Below are 19633 nucleotides of genomic sequence, written 5' to 3'. Positions count from 1 at the left end.
TTCTGCTTCACCATCAATACTGGCTACTCACTGAGACTCCTGTCTGATATCTGCTTGCTACCCTGTGATAGAGATCTTCCAGGTTTGGATCTGCAAGACCTGCCCTTCATGTGCTCCGGCAGTTCAGAGATGAGGTAATGGTAAGGTGAGCAAACTCAAAGCCCTGGATCTGGACCTGCATGGTAGCCTGCCAATTCAGAGCCAGTGCCAATGGGGCCTGCTCTCTCAATTTGCCCAGAGCAAATTGAGGGTTGGAACCAGCTCTCCTACACCCACACCACTAGGGCCAGCTTTCCAGCGCTGCTTCAGCAAGGGGTGGGGCCAGCTCACCAAAGTCCTAGTGCCAAAGCTGGCAAGGGGCAGGACCAGCTCTACAGCACCCATGCCACCAGGGCCAGCTCTCATACTCTTCCCAGGTTGGGAGTAGGTGACATACCCATTCTTAAGGTGGCTGGTGAGAAGGCTCAAGAGTGCACTTTGAGAAGTATCTTCTTTCCCTCCCAGCCCCAACTGAGTAGCAGGAAATCCCAGTTTTTCATGCACTTTATCTTCGGTCTGCACAATGTTAGATGAAATCTGACAGTAAAGCAACTGATTTATGTGTGCAAATATAGAGGGAGTTTGGGGGTTTAATTTCTCATTAAAGCTTTTCTTTGACAATTTCACACACACACACACACACACACACACACACACACACAGAGGGAGAGAGAGGGAGAGAGAGACATGCATGCCCACGCCCACACATGTGTTCTGTTTGCTCTCATTCTCTACTCTTTCATGCCTCCCTCCCACCTCTACAAGACACTTCACACATTCATCTTTTTGTTTTGTTTTGTGACCCACTGAGTTTAACCTGGTTCCTCATGTGGTTAAACGTTTGGAACTGTCCCCTGGAGCCCAGTGGGCTCATCAGTGGTTACACACCAAGAGCATCTCCTCATCCCCAGTCCATCAGTACCTTATAGTCCAACAGGGAACCCGTTAGTCCCTCCTTGATGTATGTTTGTGATTGACAGGTCCAGTCCTGAGCTCAGGCAACCCTAGCTATGAGATTCATTTTCTTTGTTTGTTTGGTTTGGTTTGGTTGTTTTTGTTTGTTTGGTTTGGTTTGGTTTTTGTTTTGTTTTTCGAGACAGGGTTTCTCTGTATAGCCTTGGCTGTCCTGGAACTCACTCTGTAGACCAGGCTGGCCTCGAACTCAGAAATCCGCCTGTCTCTGCTTCCCAGGTGCTGGGACTAAAGGCGTGTGCCACCACCGCCCGGCCTGGCTATGAGATTCTATGTCACTAGTTTTTGCTGCATGTGAGGTAGCATTCAAAGTCTGGCAGCTCTTACATCCTTTCTGTGCCTTCTATGGTATTCTCTGAACCTTAGAAAGGGTAGCGTAAATGTTTAGGGCTGAGCATTTAACTGTCACGTACTCTCAGCCCCTTGAGCAGCTACAAGATCTCCATCCACTGCCCTGTACAGTCTAGGCCAAGTACAGGCCTGGAAGCGGCAGTGTGCCTCTTACCGCAATTGTCGTTGCAACAAACCAAGAAAGCAAACTTGACTTTGAAAATGAAAGCACCATTTGCAACTCCTCTCCAGTGATTCAGCGCAGTCTCTGGCCTCTGCTGGTGAAGCTGGCAGCCAGCAGCGATGCCAATGCAGGGAGGGCAGCCTATGGAAGGAACTCTTCCTCTTAGCAGTTTACATTATTGAGAAAGGTTCCAGAATTTCATCAGATTATAGTTTGAAGGAGAATGTTCTCCATAGGCTGTGATATTTGAATATTTGGTCCCTATTTGGTGATGCTGTTTGTGAAAGTTTAGCTAGTTCAGCCTTGCTAGGAGAAATCTGCCACTGCTGGTGTATCTTACCTTCTCTTGCTCTCTCTGCTTTTTTTTTTTTTTTTTTTTTTTTCCTGGTTTTTCGAGACAGGATTCAGGGTTTCTCTGTATAGCCCTGGCTGTCCTGGAACTCACTCTGTAGACCAGGCTGGCCTGGAACTCAGAAATCCGCCTGCCTCTGCCTCCCAAGTGCTGGGATTAAAGGCGTGCGCCACCACTGCCCAGCTGGGTCTTTTTTTTTTTTTTTTTTTTTTTTTAATTTAATGAAATCTGGAGATAGCAGAAGAGTGGTCCAATTGCAGCTTCCATAGAGCTACTGGAAGCATGGGCTAGGAATGGGATCTGAGTCAGAATGGTGTGTGGAGCCACTGGTGCCATCAGTGCTCTGTGTCCTACAATACTTCCCATTCTGGAAGAACACCATAAGTCTTTATGTTGCAACTGTGTTAGAGAGAGACACATACATTTACATATATAGATTTGCATTGTTGTGAGAAAGGTAACATGACAGGAAAATAATGAAATGAGTACAGGAGACAGTGTGTGCTAAAGTTTGTTCCCATTAAGTGGGTTGGAGATGATTGGTTCGGAAAGAGAACCGTCAATAGTGCGCACTGCCGCACAGGTTTAACGTGAACAATGTGGGAAACCGGGAAGATTGTTCCAAATGTCTCATGTTGCATGGTAACAGTTCATGTTCCAAAGAGGAAGCCCTTGCTTCAGACTGGAGACACTCTATGAGGTGCCTAATTTGCTTAGACACTCAACAAAAATTAAATTAACATATTAAGACACTGAAGGGAGAATGCAGTTTTAGACATGAGAAGACACGGCTGCGTTTGGGCCTGATGACTGTCTGGAATTGAATTATTTTGAATTATTTGTTTTGAGAACATATCTGGCAAGTCCTCTTCTCCTTTGCTTTCACACCCATGCATATTTAAGGGGAAATTTACTCCATATGTTCCTTATTCAGTTATACGTGACTCATCCCAGCATCGCTTCGTGTTTGTGAATTTGGTTGCTAAGAATTGCCGAGTTTCCTAACAAACTCTGAGAGGTTTTATCCCCTCAGGAACTAAGATTATTGTTTTTCCTTTTCACCCCAAATTCTGAGAAATTTAAAAAGAAATATGTTTATCATTACACTACTATTTAGCTACAACTTGGGGATGATAAGTCTCCAAACCTTTGAGATAAATGAGATGCCACTAGATGTTGTTCATTGGGTTTTCCTGTTACATAACTGTCCCCAAAGATACTGACCTTGAAATGAGGTCACTGCAGGAACTGAACTCTTGGGAAGACTCTCCTGTCTCCCACCATTTAAACATGAGAGTGACAAGCTCTGGGGTGTTTATCCCATTTGTAATTCAAATGCCTTCTCACTATTTCCCAGGGTGGCTTCTGTCACCATGCTGATTATTGAACTGGGTGAGCACTTAACTGGAGTAGTGTCCTTCAGATGCCCCTGCTGACAGTCAGAACTGGGGGTGGGGGTTAAAAGGTGAGGAGGAGCAGGAGGAAAAGGAATAGGGAGGGAAAGACGAGAAGATACACAAAGAAGGGTTTGTCTCCTCTGCTTGACTCCTTTCCGCACTATGTAAACTCAAGAACCAAAAGTGGGCACTCATGTGGCAGAGAAGTTAATACACCAATACGTGTAGGGAGAGGAGATGATACTAAAATCTGATTCCCTAATTGGTTCTTGATTGTGTCAATAAAGGAAGTGAGAGACAATTGCTAGACGAAGGGGAAAAGGTGGGATTTCTGGGTCCCAGGAGAAAGAGAGGGGACGCAGAGAAAGAGGAGGTCTTTTTGACCAGGTTTTGGAACGGGAGACACGTACAACCATGTGAGATCTTGGGCAGCTGGAAACGGCGTTCTCCGCCACCGGCTGAAATAGGTTAGCCGATAAGAGTCCAGCAATTGTTCTATCTGGCAAGTTTTAAAATATTAAAAGTGTCCAGTGTTTTCCATCCACTGGGAATAAGGTGGGCAGAGAAAGAGAGCAGCTGGGGCGGTTGTGGGCAGCTTGGCAAAGCTAGCTGGAGGAACAGGTAAATTGCAAGTGAGGCTGGCCGGTCTCAGAGCTAAACGGGAAGAGGTCGGAGAGCAAGCCAAGCTTCCAGGAAGGAGGTAGCATGGGCAGGAGCGTGATCTAGGAGCTAAGCAGAGAGTATGCCCCGGGGCAAAGGAACAAGAGTGTTTTTAACTTTACACACAACAAATACATAGCACAGAATGAAACAAAAGGCAATGGGTAGAGTGAATACTTTCTCCTGTAATGTAATCAGTACCTCTAGAAGCTGAGAAATTCAGTGTGCAGTAGTACATTCTGATGAAATAACAAAGAGATGTTATTTTTTTTCTCTTTAGGAAGGGATAACCCACTTTGTGTTTGATGTATAGAATAGAATTTGTTATAAAAGTATTGAGAGTGTATTGGGCTAGTTTAATTCAACGAAGGGGACAATATGGACAGAATTATAAAAACTTCACAGCACGGTTAAAAGAATAAAGTGAATTTGTAGAAACTAAAACTTGTGAGGCATCCCAGAATAAGCTCAGTTGGCCACTGGCTGAACCACACTCAGTGCTGTGTCTTCTACATACACAGCGACAGACAAATTTCTCTGGAATCACGAGCACAGGCAAACCTTTTATCCTGTAAACATAATTCTATTGCTAAAAATACTGTAAGGTACAAGTGGACTGGAATTTCAGGAGAAAGAAACCTGGCAAGCCGAGCTGGCGTAATTTAACACTAACCGTCTTCTTATCAGGATTCTGGTGGTCAAAAGGAACGTGTTACCTCATCTCTGAACAAGTCACTGTGGGACCTTAGCACAGGATAGGTTAATTAAAAAGGCATTAAATGTCTTCACACCCAAATATAAAGACAGTGAAGGCAGAAATAGATACTGCACATTTTCTCTCTTGACTTTTTCCAGGAATGGAGGTGGCATTACTACAGTCATCAAGAAGCTCCAAACAGACTGGAGTGTAAGTCAGACAGCCACACTTGAAGGAAGTTTTAATCATTGATTGCTGATTAATGATACCACGGAGAACTGACAGAATAACATTTGAAGAGGGGAGTAAGCCAGATATAGTAGTACAAACCCGTGATCCCCACTCGACATAGGTTCTAGAGGCAAGAGGTCCCAGATGAAAGTGCTGGCACATCCTGTTGCTGTCCTGTGCCCTCTTTCTAAAGGTCATAGAAGTCCCTCTTTCCAAAAGCAGTCTCACATAGAATCAGCAAGGCTCTGCCCTCATTATCTAATCAGGGCCTTCATTTCTAATGCCACCTGAGGAGTTCATCATATGAAATCCGAGTGGCGTTATTTGGACTACAGCAAGTTTCTTGTCCAGAGTGAAGGAGCTTGATATTAATCCTCAACCTGTCTGAACCCATGTGGGAATAAAGAATTGTTCAATGCCCAAGCAAGAACATGGCTCATCCCCACCCCAAGGGTTTAAGACAAAAAAACACAAAACAACATAAAGGTCTCAAGTGGAAGAAGGGTTAAGTTTGTTACATCCAAGTCCAGAAAGCAGAAAGAGGTCAGAGAAAGGGAGGTCTAATGAGACTTGGGCCACATACCATGCTAATTTTACTTATCTCGTGAAATGTTCCTAAAACTGCTTATAATTCATTCATTCATTCATTCATTCATTCATTCATTCATTTATTACACAAGATCTCACTATGTAGCTCAGGTCAGTCTCAAATTCTTGATCCTCACAAGTTTTGGTGATAGAAGTATGTGCTACCAAGCCTCGCCATCGATGTACTATTATACTTACATTTTATAGATCATAAAAATAGAAACTGGTGAAGTTAAATAGCTCACCCACAGTCGCACAAGTCATAGGTGTGGGTTGCACGAAGTTTGGCGACAGCAGGGGCCTATGTTGGGGGAGCTGTCAGGTAAAGAACTTGTGTGGAGGCTGGACACAGAGGCTCCCTGACAGCTGTGTCATTCTGGGGCTTTCTGGGTCCCTATTTCTTCAGACGAAAAGCTGTATACACCATCTTTCAGATAGACATTGTCTTTAACCATCTGTTTCCACCTCATAAAATATGTTAATTTGAAAGTCTAAAAGAACATTTTAAGATGTTCCCAGAATTTATTAACATTGAAGTCTGGATTATAAGGTATGTTAGATTTCTTATTTATTTAGATTTTTTTCTGTACCTGAATTTTTGTTTCTGTTTTGTCTGATTTGAGATGTGTCCCAGCTGAACTGGAACTCAAGACCGTCTGCTTCCATCACCAGAGCATGGAATTCTAGGTTGGGCTGCCAAAGATTCCTATGAGGTTCATCAGTTGACTTAAATAGACTTTTTGTTCCTTCAGAAAAAAAAAAATTTTTTTTTCTTGGACTATGATATTTTCCCCTTCTAACTGGAAATATTTTATATTTTTAAATATAAAGTTTATTGATCTGTTATGCTTTTTACAATGGTTTTAAGTTCATTATGTCGAATGAGCTTCATGGGGGTATGATCAGAACATATGTTTCTTTTTCCCTATGCTCTTGGCCCACACTGCTTGGTCACACCCATACTGTGGATTTACATGTACATCCTTGAAGACTCTCTGTCCCGATCTAAGTATCTCTCAGCTGTTTCCCTCTAAGTTAGAAAAGGACATCTAGGTCTTCTGGTCACTGAAGGACTGGTTCTGGGCTTCTAGTGCTGGGTCCCCAGCCTGTCTCACAACAAACAGAATCCACTTGGGCATGGGAAACAGTCCCTCAGATTTGCCGCTAGAGGGCGCATGGACACTTCCCAAACAGCTTCCAGCTATTCAAAGCGTTGTTTAGATTTCTTTTTTAAACTCCCGATAGATAGACACCAACTGTGTCATTCAAGCTTCCCATTTGGCAGAGGGACAATCAAAGCACACCAGCTTAATATTGTTTAATCTCCAGCTGCAAATATATTATACTTTCAAGGTGGGGACTGGCTTAAAGACAAAGCAGTTTGTGAACGCATGACTGCAAGCTCTGACATGGTGGCCTTTCCTTCACTTCGGAGTTAGCAGCTAAATGAAGATGCATACGACACAGAGTCGTTTGAGTATTTTTCGTTACATGTCTGGAAAGAAGGGGTGGGTAGACAACAGAGGGAATTGTGAATGTTCCTAGGTGCCTGCTACTAACAGCTCAGTAGGACAAAGCTTAGGAGCATTCTTGTCAGAGCACCAGTGGACACTGTATTTTCTCCGATGCTCTCAGTGTCAGTGGAGATAATGAGAAAACTTCTGTTCTACTCCACTTAGTAGCTAGGTTGTATTAAAGCGCTATTGCTGGGCCAAACCCAGGGAATATGCAGATTCAAGGTGTTATCCTGTAAGTTACAAGGTAGAGATCTGACAGAAACTCACATACAAGAAGGAGTTACACTTGCACAAACTTATACTGTTTGGAAATGATGGGCTCCTGGGTCTGGCTGGCTCTAAGTACCATGCTCGTCAGCTCCCAGCACTTCCTTCTACAGCTCTCCATTCGGCAAAACAATGCCTTACGTTAGGTATCTAAATAAGGGAGAGTGGATTCAACTCTTATTCCAAAGTACTCTTAAAAGCCCTCTTCCTAAAGAGGAAAAGCTAGACACATGAGCATTGATCATGGCTGTCCTGTCACCAGAAACACATGACCAGGCTCCTCCACTGTCCTTTGAGACCAGCTGCAGTTGAATGTTCTAGAAGACAGAATACAAATGTTGACGTTTGAACTGGCCTCTGTGCTAGTTTTTTGTTGCTGTTTCAGCAAATCACTTCAGACAGGGTGCCTTAAAACACGAGCAAAGGGACAGAAGAGATGGCTCAGCCGTTAAGAGCACTGAGTACTTTTCCAGAGGTTCTGAGTTCAATTCCCAGCGACCACATGGTGGCTCACAACCATATGTAATTGGATCCAAGACCCTTTTCTGGTGTGTCTGAAGAGAGTGATAGTATACTCACATACATAAAATAAATAAATCTTTTTTTTTTAATGAGCAAAACTCAAAGGTAGTATAGATGAGGATAGGGCTGGGGGACATGGCTCCATCTTACAATGTTTGCTATGCATGTGCAAGGCCCTGGGTTCAGATCTCCTCTACCACAAACTGAGCATGTGTGTGTATGTGCACACACACACACAAACACAGAGTACACTACACCCTCCCACACATACACAAGCATGCACACATACAGAAGACTTGCTTTATTGGAATGGATAAAGTACTCATAGAGACTTTAGACACAGAGGGGGTTGTTCTGTAGGGAGAATTCCTCTGTTAAGAAAGGAAGGCATGGCCGGGCAGTGGTGGCACACGCCTTTAATCCCAGCACTTGGGAGGCAGAGGCAGACAGATTTCTGAGTTCGAGGCCAACCTGGTCTACGGAGTGAGTTCCAGGACAGCCAGGGCTACAAAGAGAAACCCTGTCTCGAAAACCTAAAATAAATAAATAAATAAATAAATAAATTTATAGAAAGGAAGGCATGAGGTGAGACCTTCACTGTCCATTCTCAATTGAAGACCAGAATCATTATACTGTGTCCCTGACTCAGACTGGGTTATGTCTGTCAGAGTCCTAGCCAGATAAGGGTAAATTTAGGGCATTTAATGATGAACCGAGGTCCTCAGATTTGGAGCTGCTATCATCAGTAGTCCTTTATCTTGGAAAGCATCAGGAGATACAGAATCAGAGCTGGCCAGGAAGAGGGGTTGATTAACTAAAGGTGCAGCCTCCAGGAAACTTCCAGGGAGAGGTACAGGAAAAGAAACCCCTGACCTTTGTCTCCTCCCTTTTTTACTCTGCTCCTTTCAGCCCAGGCATGATAGGAAGCCAGAGGACATCAGGGAAGTGTCCCTAGACTGAGGAGAAACAGAGAGTGGAGTGGGTCTGGAAAGGGTAAATGGCCATCTCTAAAATGACAAATTTCTTTCTGGTCTTTGAGAAAAGGTCTCTGTCTTACAGCAGAAGAAAGAGTGTGTCCCAAACAGATGGCAGGGGAGTGTTGTGATACGGGTGATATTTTGAAAGCCGTGGCAAGGTTTGGCTAGCTACCTGGACCACCCGCCATGTTCCCACACAAGAAACAGCAAGAGGCACCATGAGCACCTGCCCTAGACCCACAAGACATTATTACCGTGGTGGCTGCCTCCACCAATCAACTTTGTGGAGTCCATGTCCCAAAGCATGGTCCCCAGTTCAACTCTGCCACCCTCGTACTGTTCCGCTATGCCCCAGATAATATCCGCCATGCTCACAGTACCTGGTAGAAATGAGACGCTTAAAGCTTAAAGATTATCCAATAGATTTATATGTTTGGAAATGAGCAATACACAAGATGCCCACACAATTAGAACTGTAACCAATATCTAACCTTTTGACATGAATTGCTACCCAAGACTGCTAGCGACCCATACGTCCTCCCCCATGTTCATTCCTCTCCTCTCTCCGCCTACCTCTTCTACTGCCCAATCACAGAGCTCCATTGCAAATATAGTATAGCAGGAAAATATTCCGCTACAGTGTTGATCCAGGGGTGAGAGCAAGAGAAGCTAAGGCAACTGAGACATTAGAACGCAGAGCAGATCAGTCCTGAACACTCTTGGAAAAGCTGAGAGAACCAGCAACCAGTGGGGTGCTCTTGTCAGAATGCTTCCCTGTGTTGTGTGGGATAGGCCATGCTGTTCTCTACAGAGCTTAAGGGAGGGAGCTCTAAGGAGGTTGCTTACGGTCCACCTCCCTTACAGGCCACCTCCCATAGGCCTGACAGAGCCCGTCTACTAGAGCCTTTTGTCATGGAGTAACACAGAAAGTATTTCATCAGTGCTGTGGAAAGCCTTTTGCCGAAAATCCCCAGTGCCGGAGGTCAAGCGCTGCCACATGCTCCAAGGCAAATATGTCAGAGTTCCACGCAGATGTAAAACTTGGCACTATGGGGACACTTGGCACAAAGGCGACTGATTATTGTAGTCCGTCCACATGCCTAGGGGCCCCTGGGGAGAGAATGTATCCCAAGGCGTTTAAAACTAGCAAGCAAACAAAAATAGCAAGACAAAGAAACTTTTAGAAGTTTTGGCTTGCAAAAGCATTTGAGGGTATCACTGGAACACACGGTGGTTAGTGCAAACTGAATACAGTTTGCCAAGTGGCAGGAAAGCACGAAGTACAGGAAACACTTTTGCATCTTGCCTACTGTCCCTGTAGTCGGTGATCTATGCAGCAGCAAGAATAGGCTTTTGAAATAAATTTGAAAATTATATACATCTGCTTAGCTGCTTTCCCCTAAGCTTTGAATAAAATGCAAATGTCCCTCACTCATATTGTAGTTTTGATCTTTGAGGCAGTATCTCATGAAGGAGACCAGGCTGGTCTAGAACTGAGTCTCCAGCTTGTGCCTCCTCAGTGCGGGTTTTATAGGCATGTGTCTCCGAATTCCTGGCTCATCGAAGTCCCCTGTGAGCTCTGGTATCCTTGGGCATCATATCCCTGCGTGTTCACCCGCTCTCACAATATTCTATCAATAGTCAACACTCCTCTGAGAGAATCACAAGATCCTGACAGTTTCTAGACTATCACCCTGTGCACTGTTCTGCCATCTGCTGGGCATTTCCTCCACCAGCAGATGGCGAACCAAATCCTTCCCTGGACGGTTAGAGACAGTTGCCGTTACCCAGCCCTGTCTCTCAATCTCAATACGTAATTTTTATTTGCTTATTATTGTCATCCACACTAGAATTTTAGTTCCGTGAGTTGGATAGATGGCGGGTAAGTGCATAGACAGGTGGTTGGAGGGGTAGATGTATGGATGGATGGGTGGATGATGGATGGATGGATGGGTGGTGGCTAGATAGGATGGATGCTAAGTGAGTGGGTGAATAGGTAGGCATTAGGTGGTAGATGAATGTTCTGCTGTCTGGATAGGTAGGTAGGTAGATGGACAGCAGGTTGGAGAGTTGAGCTGATGACTGGCTGAGCCACAGATTGTCTGCTTTCTCCACAGACACTAGAGAACTGCTGCTCTGCATGTGATTTATTTAGACTCTGATCTGCTAGACACTGCTAAAAGTTTCTTGGCACTTTAACTTCGAGAGAACCCAGCAATTAAAGACAAAGCAGAAAGTGATTAGACACGGAGGAAAGGTCACATTTAACCATCCCTGAATAATTGTTCCAGAAATAACAGCTGTTATGCTACTCATTTTAGAATTTAAAATTTGTCTCACAAAAATCAAAAGGGCAGAAGCCCGTATTTTCCAGAAAGGGGATTATAAATGACCTTCTGTGTGCATGTTCACATGTGTGCACAGGCATGTGTTTATGTGCATGGTAAAACCTCATGCACACATGCTGCAGAAGCATCTGAGGCATATAGATTTTGCCCTGTGCTTTTTGTAGGAACAGAACGTTCCCTCTGAAAAAAAAAAAAAAAAAAAAAAAAAAAAAAACTAAAAAATTCCAAGCAAACCTGGAAAATCTGTTTTTGTCTGAAACGTCTTAGAACACTTTCTCAAGGATTTATGATGTCTGAGAAATTTTATACTTTGAGACACTTAAAGCCAAGATGGACAAAAGTTGGGAACAGTTGGGAAAATTTTGCCTCTGCATGCCATTCTAGTTCCAAATGTGTTATTTAATATGGGTCTAGGAAAATATGTTTTAAAAAAAAAACAAATTACAGCAAGGTCGCCAGGCGTGGTGATGTGCCTGTAATTCCATCACTGAGAAGGGACAGGCAGGAGGGTCACAAGTTTGAGTCCAGCCTGGGATAAATCACAAAAGTACGTCTCAGCAACAAAAAGCAAATAAAATAAGAAAAAAAATTCAGCAAGCTGATTGTACAAAGGAAGAAAACAACCTATAACAAAGCCACAGGGAACAGTCCAAAGCAAAAGAGAAGCAATACTGAACACAGCACAGCCCTATCATGGTGACCGAGAAACTGACGCTCCAGAGAAGGGCTCTGAGTTTGAGGGAGTTCAAACCCAGCTATGGTTACTTCTCTCTCTGGGTCTCTGTCGCCTGGCCTTAAAATGGAAAGATGACAAAGCACATTTTATTATGGTTGCCATGACATCAGAAGGAAGATAAAAGCAGTGTACACAAACCCCTTAGCATGGATTTTGTTTTTAGGTAACACAGAACTCAGTGGACATTGGCTGTGGGTCAAACTTGGGCCTGTGGACAGGAAAATTATTTGAGCAATGCATGTCATTTAAACGTTTTCTTATAAGCCAGATATTGTGGCTCGAACCTTTGACTCTCCCACTCAGGAGGCAGAGGCAGGCAGCTCTTACTGCTTTGAGACCAGCTTGATTTGCATGGTGAGTTCCAGGCCTGCCAGGGAAAAATAGAAAATGAAAATTGAACGGTAGCCTTGTTAAAACATAACCAGATGAAATTAGTTTAAAATAATATTCTTTATTTCATTCAGTGTATCTAGAATATTGCAGTACGTAATATGGTATATATATATGTATATATATATATCCATACATTATAGTACATATATATGAATAGACCATATCTAACAAATATGCTTATATTACATACAATTATGGTATATTATATATGGTATATATACTATATATTATATGTTAAATACATATTATATGATATATTATATATGGCATATATAATATGCTTGTATCATATGTTGTATATGGTATATCCATACATATGTCATAATATATGGTATATAATAAACACATAATTTCAGTATATAATATATAATTAGCTTAGCAAGCCATTTTCAGTTCGTTTCTTTCATGCTGGACCTCAGCACCTTAGATGTTCATCCCATCTCAATTCAGATAAGTCACTTTTCATACAAAACCAAAGGTCCCCTGTGACCCAGTGGCTACTGAGTTTAACAATGCAGGTCTCACATTGGTGTGTACACAAAGTCTTTCAGATGCCCCTTATGGAACAAAGCTTCTTTTTGGCAGTCACACAGATGGATTCCAACTGGAAACATCTCTACACGCTCGAGCCATTGCTGTCTAACAGAGATGGAAATGCTGGCATGAGAGTGAAGCATTCCCTCTTTTGACTCACACTGCTTGTGGTCTGCGCATGCCCCTCTGGAAGAATGGCTTTCCTCCTCCCCGCTTCCCCGCTAAGACTTAGGAACCCGTTACCATTTAGTAGTACAGGAGTATATTGCCACTTTACTTGAGAATTCTTCAGAGATTCAGAGGCAGAATTACACTGCATGGAACCAAGAGAAGATGTTTTCCCACTGCCTTCTTTACATCTGGGATAAGCTTATTACAGAAGAAGTGAACTCTCCCTCTTCCACTAAAGGTGAGTAGGTGGGTCGATGGATGGATGAATAAGTAATAAATTAAACAAGTGGATAATTGGCTGGCTGGCTTATATTAACTTAATTTCCCGAGAAATAACAGGGAAAATGAAAGTTTTCCCCCCTCTTCTGTATTTCATTTCTTTCGCATACATATTCATAAGGCACCAGTAGGTGGCAGTCTGATGCCTTAGATTTCAAATTCAGCGGGTGGACCGGCCTGGGGAAGAACAGTTGCCAGCCCCCCACAACCCCCCCCCCCCCCCCCCCCCCCGCTTCCCTCCCTCGACTTACTGAGAAAGGCAGTGGTCAGGGTTTGGTGTTTTCCCTAGAATGTGTAACTATAGAAACGTGTTAAGATAGCACAGTTAACCTCAAAGTGTGCATTGTTGATACGATTCTACTTCCACTTGCTCCATATCCACACCTTTTATTTTCCACGTAAAATCTTCTGAACTGCTTTTTAAATATGTTTTTCTTTTTATGTCTTTATTTACTTACTTGTGAGGGGTTGTGATGTGCCCCCTCACTTTGAAAACTCTGGAACTTTGTTAATTCCATGCAGTGCACCTGCCTGTGGTGTCTTCATTTTCCATAGTTACACAACCTCACTGAGATTCTAGCTCCTGCAGGTAGTGTGGATGAGAGACCTGCCCACGCGTGTAGACGAAACTCCAGGAATAGGCTAGTGTCCCCATTTACATTTTAATGAAAAGCCCTGACTTGTTTTAACAAGTGAGGGGAAATAGATAATTATTGTTACTCAACATAACAATTAGGGAGCATCTAGAATACTATGTGATTATATTGGATCATTAATTTTTGTTAATAGACAGGCAGACAACTTTCATATGGTTCCTTAATTTTTTTTCAAATAGAAAAACTAGGCAGAAATCAGTAAACACTGATTTTAAGAGAGCAGAGAACTGAGTGCTCCTGACTTGCATTCTTCACGTCACTAACAAAGCCCTCACTTCAGCCTTCAGTCCATTCCTCTTCTACGCAGTCGCTTGGTTGGTGGACAGCAAGCGCCTATTCTGTGAGACTCGATGTACAAGGCATGATGGGCAGAGGAAGAAGAGACTTTTCTCAGATACAGTGCAAAGAGTTGAAGTGCCACAGCCTACATCTTACAAGGTCAAAGCCTGCTCCATCAACAGATGAATGGGTAGGGAAGACGAGGTATAGCGGGCAATTTAAAACTGTGCAGCCAGAAAACAGAGGGAACATCTGATGCCAGCCACCCTGTGGTCGAACCTTGAAAATGTTGAGCTAAGTGAAATAAGCTATGACTTATTTCACCTTGACTGGGTAAAGGTTTAACCTGGGAATGCAACAGGTGTGTTCCAGGATGAGATTAACATTGACTCGGTGGACTCTGGCAGGAGGTGTTCCTGCCCAATGTGGAAGGACACCATCTACCTACTGAGAGCCAGAGAGAGAAAACTGAGGAAGAGGTACATGCTCGCTTTCTGCCTGCTTGAGCCTGGGCTTCAGTCTTCGGTGCTTAAACTGGGACATCCTCCGACCATTCTCTACCTTCTCAGCCTCTGGTCACATAAGCACTATCCCACAATAGATACATTGTATTCTATTTCTCCGGAACATCTTGACAAATACAGAGATGCAAAAGAACAAATCTTACACAATTCTTCTTATACAAAGTTCCTAGAATAGTCAAATACATAGAATCAAAAAATCAGATTTAACAGCGGATGTGAGGGAAAATAGATAAAATTATTGTCTAACTGGGAGCATTTATATTTTGGATGACTGCTTCATATAGAACAGGCTGGCCCTGAACTCACAAAGATCTGCTTGCCTCTGCCTCCCAAGTGCTGGGGTTAAAGCTGTGCACCACTCTGCTCAGTGGATAACACCTCTGGAGTGGACATGGGGATGGCTCTACAGCTCTGTAAACGCAATTGATATCACTGAATTAGAATCAGAAAGCAATTTAAATGGTAAGATTATATTATATATTATTTTGCCACAATTTTTTAGAATACAAAAATAGTGATCTGGAGAAATGGTTCAGCATTTAGTAGTACTTATTGCTCTTACAGAGGACCTGAATTCAGTTCCTACTACCCACTTGTAGGCTTACAACCATCAGTAGTCCCAGTTCCAGGGGATCCAGTGCCCATTTATCAGGCACACACACAGTGCACATACACTCAGGTAAAACACTCAGACAAATAAAAAACTAAATCTACACGGGGGGCGGGGGAGGGAGAGGGGGAGAGAGGGGGAGAGAGAGAGAAGAATAGAGAGAGAAACAGAAACTTCTTAAATATTCTCTGGAGTGTTCTGAGAAAAGAAATAGTGTCACCAAGAGTTAGAGGGCAAGCAAAACACTATGGGACCACAGGAAGCCTCCCGGGCCCCTTACATGACATTTTAGCAACCTAAGGCTGACTGGAACAGCACAGGCCTGGAAAGCCAGAGTGAGGCAGGAATCCAGGGCCAGCATGGAAAGGTATGTAGCTGGAGTCTATCTTTAGATGGGCAGAAGCAGGGCACTGTGCTGCTGATGTAGTATAGATGTCACAGGGCTGCAGAGAGACCAGTTAGAATCAGGCCAGCGTGGAGAACCCAGTCATCTTTTCTGCTAGGGACAGAAATGCAGAGATGGATAGAGAAACATCGAGCAGAATAAGCCCACGGACTAGGCTCCCCTGAGCCTAGGACAGAGCTTGTAAGTGTTAACCGAGCCTCCCTCTAGACTCACTGGCTATCAGTTTTGACAGATTCTGAAGGCTGGATGAACAGTGCTCGGGAGCCAGGCACTCTGTCCAGGCAGGTGAACCTATTCCATCAGGAATCAAGTCTAATTTCCAAGGACCAAGAAGCTGAGCTGGTCCCTTCTGTCAAGATGGCATCAGTACCTAAGCTACACAGAGCTAGGAAGAGTAAGGAAAAGACAGTGAAGTGAGCAGGGAAATAAGAAGGGGACCAGATGAATGTAATCCTCGACTGAAGAGTTTGAGTTGAGTTCTTTACAGGATGACAGAAAACTCCAGAAAAGGGAAGTGGCTGTATGTGGTGGTGGAAACCTACTTGTAATCTTAGGCCTTGGAAGATAGAACCAGGAGGATCAGGAATTCAATCAAGGTCAGCTTTAGCCAAATAGTGAGTATGAGGCTAGCCTGGGCTACATGTACTCATCATCAGGGGATCTCTGGGGTTTGAGGCCAGCCAGTCTTGCTGAGTCAGGGAGCTCTGAATTGAGTTAGAGACTCTCAAAAATAAAGTTGAGAGGAAATTGAAGAAGATACCTAATGTCAGTTCTGATTGGCTTCTACACACCTGCACACCTGTGTGTAACATAGGAACTCACACCCGTGCATACACACAATGCCAAAGATAAAGAAGAACTAAAGAGGCTAATATGACACATAGAATAATTATACATAAAAGGGTCAGTAGGAGATAATAATGGCTAAAACTTAGGTGTTGCAGGGGAGTAGGAATTTTGGATTTACAGGTTGTTTCCTTGAACAGGGTTGTATGCCACAGCTGTATCTCTGTGTGTTGACTACACAGTTGTTTGGAGTAACAGATGAAAGGAATTGGTTTAGTTTTCATAATAAGTTAATTCATATGGGGAACTCTAAAGATAAAAAGAAGCATTAGGAGACTTGTCAGGTTTTGATGGGTTTTCTCAACTCTTTTTCTATGTCTGGATATGTAAACATTTATTTACTTGTTTTGTCTATATATTTTGATTAAATTATGAAGTGCTTTTTCTCCATGCTTGAGATGCTATTGATTATGTTCAGAATCATCATACAGTTATTTCAATTTACGAACAGTTCGTCACATACCTACTGAAAATGTAAAAAGACACGGATTATGTGTGTGTGTGTGTGTGTGTTCTTTTTTTATAAACAATTACTGCCAATGACATTCTAGCCTGAAACCCAGAAGCAGTTTTCACTTTAGAGGGCTCCACATGCCAGCATCTTCCAGGGTTGATCATGTGTTTATCAATTCCCAGCAATTAAGTTTTATATCGTGTATACAACATACTCAGCTTTTAAATCTCTCACAGTATATTATTAGGAATTGGGTGGGGGGAAGACTAGCCAAGGTTGTTATAGAAGGCATACATACAAGTACTCTCTAGGAAACAGTTTTATTTATTTATTTACAGAATTATTTATTTGTTTTCTTTATATGAGTACACTGTTGCTTTCTTCAGACACACCAGAAAAGGGCATCAGATCCTATTTACAGCTGTTTGTGAGCCACCATGTGGTTGCTGGGAATTGAACTCAGGACGTCTGGAAGAGCAGTCAGTGCTCTTAACCACTGAACCATCTCTCCAGCCCCCAAACAGTTCTATTTAACATGATGTGGGGATGAGGGTAAGAGTGAGTTCTGTTCCTCAGAGCAACTGAGTTTGGGTCCCAGCACCCAGGTCACACAACTCACAACTACCTTTGACTCCAGCTCCAGGTGAACCTGGCACTCTCTACTGGCTTCTGGCTATACATCCACTCGTGTACATACCCACAAGCATACACATAATTTTAAAAAAAAAAATGGGACTAGAAGTGATTTTTAAATAGTCAAGCCATATTAATTGCACAACTCTGACTTTGAATGGTCTCTTTTTTCCATGTAAGCTATAAAAAAAAAATCAACCCTTATCTATAGAATGTTAAACTCGTAAGTTACTCTTCTATAATTCAATATCCCATACTTTTCTGTTTATAACTGAAAGATAAACAACCAACCAGTGAATAATTTTACCTCTTTTTTCGGGGGGGTGCAGCAAACATTTATTGATGATATTTAATAAAATAGGGAGGGCTCCCTAGGCCCCCCTGTTATTTATGGGGGGTCTGGGATGGAAACTGTGAGGGAGATGCTTAGTGTTGGGGACAGGGACTCCTCAGCAACTGAGGGTCTCTCTCTTGCTCTCAGTGTTCTTGCTGGGGTGGATGGTCCAGGGTTTCTTACTCCCTGGAGGCCATGTAGTCCATGAGGTCCACGACCCTGTTGCTGTAGCCGAATTCATTGTCATACCAGGAAATGAGCTTTACAAAGTTGTCATTGAGAGCAATGCCAGCCCCAGCATCAAAGGTGGAAGAGTAAGAGTTGTTGTTGAAGTCGCAGGAGACAACTTGGTCCTCAGTGTAGCCCAGGATGCCCTTCAGTGGGACCTCAGATGTCTGCTTCACCACCTTCTTGATGTCATCATAATTGGCAGGTTTCTCCAGGCGGCATGTCAGATCCACAATGGATACATTATGTGTAGGAACATGGAAGGCCATGCTAGTGAGCTTCCCATTCAGCTCTGAGATGACCTTGCCCACAGCCTTGGCAGCACCAGTGGATGCAGGGATGATGTTCTGGGCAGCCCCATGGCTATCACGGCACAGCTTTCCAGAAAGGTCATCCACAGTCTTCTGAGTGGCAGTGATGGCATGAACCGTGGTCATGAGTCCTTCCACGATGCCAAAGTTATCATGGATGACCTTGGCTGGGGGTTTAAGCAGTTGGTGGTGCAGGATGCATAGCTGACAATCTTGAGCGAGTTGTCATATTTCTTGTGGTTCACACCCATCACAAACATGAGGGCATCAGCAGAAGGGGCAGAGATGATGACCCTTTTGGCCCCACCCTTCAAGTGGACCTCGGCCTCTTCCATGGTGGTGAAGATGCCAGTAGACTCCATGACATACTCAGCACCAGCATCACCTCATTTGATGTTAGCAGGATCTCATTCCTGGAAGATGGTGATGGGCTTCCCATTGATGACAAGCTTCCCATTCTCAGCCTTGACTGTACTGTTGAATTTGCCATGGATGGAGTCATACTGAAACATGTAGACCATGTAGTTGAGGTCAATCAAGGGATCATGAATGGCAACAATCTCCACTTTGCCAAGTGCAGAACAGAAGGCAGCCCTGGTAACCAGGCGCCCAACACGGCCAAATCTGTTCACACCAACCTTCACCATTTTGTCTACGGGACCAGGCTGGCACTGCACAAGAAGATGTGGCTGTCTCTGGAACAGGGAGGAGCAGAGAGCCTAATTTTACCTTTTTGAACAGAGAGCCTAATTTTACCTTTTTTAAAAAAATAATTTATACTTAAAGAATAGGATGAGTTGGAATTTCCACATTTTAAAAACATTTTCTGGTCCATGAAGAACTTGCTTTACAAGATGGTGATAAAATCATCACCCTGGACTGTAGAAGAAGGGAGTCAGGAATACAGAAAGGGTGGGCATGGCTTGGTGCTCAGCCCAAGCCTTTTTCTCATCTGCTTGTCAAAGCCTGGGCTATCCTTGCTTTTAGCTTCTCATGTTTGCAGGTCTCTTTGGCTAGCCGTTCCAGCCTGGTCTATCTTTTGTTCACCCTGTCTAAGGATCACCTGCCTTTGAGGTTTAGCTTCTGCTTGCAGGAGCAGATCCCCCCAACACCTCCAAACCCACTTCTGGGGGCTCCCTTCACTGTTGATTCTGGTGA

At 43.5% G+C, this 19633-nt stretch overlaps 1 pseudogene; it reads right to left on the bottom strand.

Annotated features, from left to right (window-relative positions):
* Positions 1 to 18115: 18115 nt before the first annotated feature.
* On the bottom strand, positions 18116 to 19122 carry LOC117713421 (glyceraldehyde-3-phosphate dehydrogenase pseudogene; annotated as a pseudogene).
* Between the last annotated feature and the right edge of the window lie 511 nt (positions 19123 to 19633).

The sequence above is a fragment of the Arvicanthis niloticus genome, chromosome 8 (assembly GCF_011762505.2).
Source record: "Arvicanthis niloticus isolate mArvNil1 chromosome 8, mArvNil1.pat.X, whole genome shotgun sequence".
NCBI lineage: Eukaryota > Metazoa > Chordata > Mammalia > Rodentia > Muridae > Arvicanthis > Arvicanthis niloticus.
Note: the sequence above shows the minus strand (reverse complement) of the source record. Positions and strands in the feature narration are given on the sequence as shown.